The following is a 6000-nucleotide window of genomic DNA, read 5'->3' on the forward strand; positions in this document are numbered from 1 at the left end:
ACTCACACCAGGTGAGAGTTGTCCTAAGGGCAGAACTCTTTTTACAGTTTTCAGCTTCCAAGGTAGCTTGACTTACTACCCAGGCTACAATACTTGTGCTGTCGTTGCCAAAGTCTGTAGAGACATCAGCTGCAGCATCTGCAAATAAAACAAAACACACAAACAAGATGGAGAATGGATAAGGCTAAATGAGCCACAGAGAAGGTTGCTGTGCCCATTTTATAAATGATAAACACAGGCTCTGAGATTAAAGGATTTGGGATGGCCAATGCAAGTCATATGTAGGAAAGCATTCTGATTTTTTAAAAAACAACAATTAAATATGCTGAATTTCAATTCTTTCTTTTTCCTTCTTGCTTCTCTGTTGTCTGCTCTACTTTCAAAATTTGGATTGTAATCCCTATAGGGCACGCTCTTCTCAGCTGCTAAGGACTTTGAATATTTTGAATAATTGTCATATACATAATTGGCAGAGAATCAGAAGCCCTTCTTTTTCTTTTCTTTGTTTCTCTTCTTACCTTTCTATGATCTTTAATTCTTGTTTTCTCTCTGTTAATTCTATCTATATTTATGCTTTGGCTTTTGAAGTTCCCTGTTTTGGATGAATGACGATACATACAGGAAGGTGATGGATGGACGATGGAGGGCCCTATGTGAGGGGCAGGTAGAGAGGGTCACCCAGGGAGGGAGGCTGGGGGAAGAGGGGGACGCTCCCAGGGGGGAGCTGGGAGGGCTCACTCTTCTGTGTGTGGAATTGTGATAGAGGGCCTTGTATTCACTTTCTCTTCTTTTCTTCCCTTATTCTTCCCTTATTCTTATTTCTTTTCAGTAGATTCGTTTGGTTTTTATTGTATTTTATGTGGAAAACTTTTAATAAAAATTGATTCAAAAAGATCAGTTGCTATAGACATTGACTGAGCAATATAATTCAAGGTTTTAATAATTTCCTGCATAAATAGGGCTCATGTAAAAACATGTGGAGTGCATCAGGGTGCGATTCTCTCCCCGATGCTTTTTAACATCTTTATGCGCCCCCTCACCCAGCTTGTCCGGAGTTTGGGGCTGGGCTGCCATCAGTATGCTGATGACACCCAACTCTATCTGTTGATGGATGGCCATCCTGACTCGGCCCCAGACACGCTGACCAGATGTCTGGAAGCTGTGGCTGGATGGTTACGTGGGAGCCGGTTGAAGTTAAATCCTTCGAAGACAGAGGTCCTCTGGCTGGGACGGGATGATATGGGATTGAGGGGGCAACTCCCATCTCTTGGGGGGTGCAATTAGTGCCAGCACCGTCCGTTAAGAGTTTGGGTGTAATCTTTGATACCTCCCTCTCCATGGAGGCGCAGATTGCAGCTATAACAAAGGCAGCATTTTTTCATCTCCGCCAAGCTAAGCAGTTGGCTCCTTATCTCTCTCGCCCTGACCTAGCCACTGTGATCCACGCGACGGTCACCTCCAGACTGGATTATTGTAACTCACTCTACGTGGGGCTACCCTTGAGAGTGACCCAGAAACTCCAGCGGGTGCAGAATGCCGCGGCGAGACTCCTTACGGGGTCTTCGCTGCGAGATCACATTCATCCGGTGCTATACCAGCTGCACTGGCTCCCGGTGGAGTATAGGATCAGGTTTAAGGTGCTGGTTTTAACCTTCAAAGCCCTATACGGCCTAGGACCCTCGTACCTACGGGACCGCCTCTCCTGGTATGCCCCACAGAGGAACTTACGGTCTTCAAATAAAAACATCTTGAAGGTCCCAGGCCACAGAGAGGTTAGGCTGGCCTCAACTAGAGCCACGGCCTTTTCGGCCGCAGCTCCAATCTGGTGGAATGCTCTGTCACAAGAGACTATGGCCCTGCGGGACTTGACATCTTTCCGCAGGGCCTGCAAAACAGAGCTGTTCCACCAGGCCTTTGGTCAGGGCGCAGCCTGACCCCCCTCCTCTGGCAATCTGCATAGAATTTTGCTTATGGGTTGCCATAAATTTGATTTTAATTAATTTTTATAATGAAATGTTTTTAGAATCGTTGGATTATTTTGATTGTTGTTAGCCGCCCTGAGCCCAGCTTCGGCTGGGGAGGGTGGGATATAAATAAAATTTATTATTATTATTATTATTATTATTATTATTATTATTAATCTCAAGAGAGAGGTCAAACTTTTCCAAATGTCTGCAAGACTTAAATAGCTATGTTCACATGACAGGCCTTTTCTTAAGATGTGCCTGTGCTGAGGGACCTGGCGGGCTCCATTGCTTCTCAGCACACTCAGCTCTGGTCCTGTTTTGCCCCAAATGTCTGTGACATTGGCAAGGTTTCTACCGTCCCCTCCCATGGCCGGCACATTTGGTCCACAGAGGAAATAGCTCTACACAAGAGGAGACTATGGTTGAGTCAGGGCCCTTCCTCACATGAAGGAACTCTAAGTGTGGGCATCATTGTATTAAAGTTGTTGAGCTTCTTCTAGACAACCCCCAAAGTTGTTTTACAAAAACGGCAAAGATCCAGGACAAAGTGCCACCTTTTGGGAATTTCCCCCGGATGTCAATTCTGCCTTTGAAATCCCAGTAATGCCCAGGAAAATCCAGGCACATGGCAGCCCTAGGCTTGCCCCATAGCCTCCGTGCAATCTGTCAACATGGGCATACATCGGTCTCCCTAGAGATAACGTGAGCACGGGATTGGTCACAGTAGTTCAGCTTGCCAATGTGGTGCCTTATGCATCTATAGTAGCAATTTGTAAACCGGGAGTGGGAGGGTGCAAAGCAAGTGGGGATGAGACTCACCTGAATATTCCTAACATGTTGCTGACCTTTTATGCTACTTAAACATCGCATTGCCAGTCTCCCAGTTTTAGAATAGACCGAGAGTCCACCAGGCAGGGACTGTGTCAATTCTGCAGTCTGCATAGCAGACCCCCCCATGCACACCCCCCCAGATCTCCCTCCATACAGGTTTAATTTTCAACATTTGAGCCTGCATCGCATGTAGTGGGTAAGACTGGTCCCTCTAGACTAGGAACGGGGGAGAAATTTTATTCAGTTCTCATTTCTATCAAATTGCCATTTCTGAAACAATATGTGAAGAGAAACACAGCTATTCTTTAAAATGCACATTTATCTGAATTTTGCTATGCTGTTTGTCACCCAATCATTGTTTTTTAAAATGCATATAGAGTGGTACCTCATAGTTTGTAAACTGAGGTACAACTGCATTAGGAGGAAGTGCACATAAAATGAATACAGTGGTGAAAATAACACACCAAAATGTGCTATTGCTTGCAAAAATGTGCATGTTAGTGAAAAATAGTGCATATAAAAATGTGCTTATTAAGATGTGCCAATAGGCATTTCATGGACTGAGCCTAGGATTTTCTTCCCTTACATTCCCAGTGTATTGATATCATGTACCACTTTCCACACAGATTTTCAGGTGCCTTCCGAGCACATGGTGTAGGTCAGATATATATTACATGATATCCAAATCCTAATGGCCTGTCAGTAGAAAACTTGTCCAAACAAGGCCCTGGTTATTGCTTTACCTAGCAAATTGCATTAAAAGTCTCTAGGGAAATGTGTTTGAAGCACCTCAGACTCTGTCACACACACACACACACACACACACACACACACACACACACCGTTTCCTTGCCTGAAACACACTGTCGCCTATGCTTTCATTCTCAGTTTGGTCAGAGAAGCTGCATTTCAAATTATTAGTATTGGATTGCAACATGAAATGATGAAAATGTAAAACATGGGAATACATATTGCAAATCACTTATTGGCAGGTCAGTTACCTCATTCTAAAGCAGATATATGCTCAGGCTTTTTGGAATTCTCAAATTAGAGCCCAGAAGACCTCACCGAAGGCAGACATTTTCTGCTGGCACAGGAACATGCAAGTTAAACATCGGATGTAATGTTTATGCTGATATGTTGCAGGCTCTAAATCCAAAAAGTAATTCAGCTCCCTGTTGAATCAATTTTATAAATGCATGCCATTTCCCCCTTTCGCTTTTTGGAAAAGCAGTATGTGTGTGGGAACTGATCCTTTCACTTTTAGTTTAAATCACTGATACATTTATAATGGAACGATCAAGATTTTCATGAACCTAAACAGAATAACCACATCCTGAGCCATATTAGCCAAGACTTTCATTCAGCTGTTTAACAGGATCCCTCTCACTTTCATTATGAACAGACAATTGCAAAGAACAGTGTACAAAAGAAGGAGACATTGTCAACATTAAAGCTCTAGAAGGGAATCCAAGAGATATGTTTCAGTTATCTGTTTTGACACAGGTTTCCTAGTCAGCATTTAGTCAATTCACAGACAGTCCTAGCAAGGCTAGTGTTCAAATTCACACTGATTCAGTCCTTATCTGAAAATGGAGATAAATTATTCTCAACTGGACTTTTATTTCCTTGGTGCCTCACATATATAGTTGTAAAATTTAGGACACAATCTTATACCTGCTTACCTGGGTGCAAATCCTATTGTATTCAACAAGACTAACTTCTGATGAGACCTGTAGAGGGGGCTGCTGGTAGTGTTGCTTCTCTCAGGTTTCCTCTGGTAAGATTTATGTATATTTGTCTGACTCTGAACATTTCTTCAACTTGATGTTTTTTAGAACCCACCCTAGACTTCTGATTGCAAATTGTTTTAGGTGATTTTAATACTTTGTTTTTATATTGTTGTCATCTGCTCTTGAACCATAGGGGTGGTTAGGAAATCTAATAAAATGAATAAACTTCTAACTGCATTGCAGGGGGTAGGACTAATGACCCTCCCATCCACTTCTATGATTCTATGACTCCAATCCAGTTTGGGCCAATAATGGTTTTTAGAATCTGTCAACAATCCACAAGTGCTTTGTGTAGCTAATACATAGTTGCTTGCACTGGAATCTACCCTGGCAGGGCACTGATGTCATTAAGAATGTCCTCTTGCTCTCTCCTCGTCCTGCCATTCAACACCACCTGAGAGGTGTGAAGCAAAGGGGGCATAGGCAATAAGTTGATGGCCTGTGAGAAAGTGGGGCTGAAGGAAAGCCTTGCCTGAGTCTAGGACAGCCTTTCTCAACCTTGAGTCTCCATATGCTGTTGGACTACAATTCCTATTGTCCCTGGCCACTGGTCCTGCTAGCTAGGGATGGTGGCAGTTATGGGGACCCAAGGCTGAGAAAGGCTGGGCTGGATACAGGATGTGTTTAGCAGCATGTGAGGGGAGCAGCTCGCATAGGAATTTTGGAAGTTGTGATTCTAGATGAGAGAGATTCTAGATGAGAGAGATGATTCAAGAGAGATGCGCAGGGCTTCCTCAGAGAAGAACCTCAAATAATGAGTGGTATTCACCATCCAAATCTGTGACTGCAGACCTTCAGTTTTATGCAAAACATTCAAAATATAGACGGACAGAAGTCTAAAATTTACTGTTCAGTTTTTGTCAACAAGAATCCCAGACCCTACAGACCCAAATCATATGGAGTTTCTTAGGAAGAAGAGGCCACCTTTGAAGCAACATTTTTTCTTTCTCATTCAGAAAGTATCTAATATTTTGCTGAACAGACTGATTTGCAGGACTAATCAAGAAAGAAGATGGCTTTTTCCTTGCTTTATCAGAAAGATGACAAATGAGCAAACAGAACCAGAGGTTATCTTCTCAACGGCAGCAGGAACTGAGAGGTCATTTTATTCATGTGTCTAAAGCAGGTTTGGAATTCTGATTCTGGAGATACAGTAATACTCAGAATAATATAAAAACAAAACAACACCCACCCTTCAAACTGTCCCTGATTATTTCCAAACTTGGTCCGTTGATGGTCTCATCAGTGCATTAGCCTTGCTAGTATTTTCAGGGAAAGCAAGCTCAATCTCTCCTACCACTGACTAGGTAGAGGTCTGAAACCACATGTTTATTTTCTCCAGCTATAAAAAGTTTATAAGGGTAGCTGGCATTCTTATGGGCCACTGTACAGCGATTTGCTACTGCATT

This window comes from Podarcis cretensis, assembly GCF_951804945.1.
Source record: "Podarcis cretensis genome assembly, chromosome: 3".
Classification (NCBI taxonomy): domain Eukaryota; kingdom Metazoa; phylum Chordata; class Lepidosauria; order Squamata; family Lacertidae; genus Podarcis; species Podarcis cretensis.